Below are 1,302 nucleotides of genomic sequence, written 5' to 3'. Positions count from 1 at the left end.
TGCCAGCCCAACCACTAGCTTGCTCCTTTCCCAGGGAAGGAGCACTGGTGGCCAATAGGATTTTGGCCTCTGCTCTCTGCCAATCACAGAAGGTGTTTCTTTTTGAAATCCTTCTGTGTATACCCAGAGAACATAAAAGGAGACAGTCTCTGGTGGCTGACGCCATTGCTGCTGTGCTGTTCCTGGATCCTGTGTGCTGTGTTCCTGTTGCTGGTGATGAGAGAGAGCTGCCTGGCTTGGCTTGGAGGAGATTGTGTGTGGCTGGCTGGCTTCTGCTGCCGCCCCTGCCCTGCTCTCCTTCAGCCTGCCCGCTTTCCTCCCTCCTGCGTGGACCTCCTTGGATCCAGAGCAGACATCAGCCTGGTTTACTTTATTAGGGCACTTTTTAAAAAAATTATTTTTGTTTTGGTGGTTTGGGGCCTGGGGTTGGTGAGGGGGTGGTGTGAGTAGGCCTCTAGGGCCTCGGGCCACCTTCTGGGTTTTATTTGGGGGGAGGGTTCTTCTAGTTTCTCTTTTTGCACAGTTTAATTTTTTTTTACTGTCTGCTGTTAGCCAAACTGCTTTATCTACAGCAGTTGGCAAATTTTACTCTGGGTTGTTTTTGCCAGTCCACCCCAAGGGTTTGCCAGTAAAAGAGTCTAGGCTGGTGTTTCCAAAATAATCTGTCTTTTACTTAAGAATATAAATCACATACAAACAATAATGAAGCACACACATATTCAATCAAGTTCCTCAGAAATACATAATTAAAAATAATACCCACCTTCAGTGTTCCCTCTAAGCTGAGTTAGTGTGAGCTGGCTCACAGTTTTTTAGCTTACGGCTCACACATTTTTGTCTTAGCTCAGGAAGGATGGCTCCAGAGCAAACCAATTTATTCAGTAGCCAAATCGCTTGCTCACAGCTTTAATGCCAGTAGCTCACAATGTGGAATTTTTGCGCACAAGATTCCACAGCTTAGAGGGAACATTGATCACCTTTACATTCACAGGTATGGTGTTGGGTAAAATACTTATCTGTCCTGAAGCTCGGTTGTCCCAATGAAGAATGAATGGGAAGAAAAGAATTCCAGGGGAATTAAACACATAGCTAGAACCAGCCAGCTTATGTGGGTCTCTTAACTGCAGATCAAGAGATCAAGCAGATTCAAGGGTTTGGGATAGAAAGCTGGACATAAGAGGAGTTTAAAAGCAGACAGGGGGTGGGGTGGGGGGCGGCTAGCCTCTGTTTATGTGCTGAGTGGGGAATCGCACACCCCTAGCTGATTGCTCACTTGCACAGGTCCTACCTCCCCCCCCCCCC

This window comes from Gekko japonicus, unplaced genomic scaffold, assembly GCF_001447785.1.
Source record: "Gekko japonicus isolate JY-2015 unplaced genomic scaffold, Gekko_japonicus_V1.1 scaffold4063, whole genome shotgun sequence".
Lineage (NCBI taxonomy): Eukaryota > Metazoa > Chordata > Lepidosauria > Squamata > Gekkonidae > Gekko > Gekko japonicus.
The sequence above is the reverse complement of the archived record's forward strand: the minus strand, read 5'-3'. Positions refer to the sequence as shown.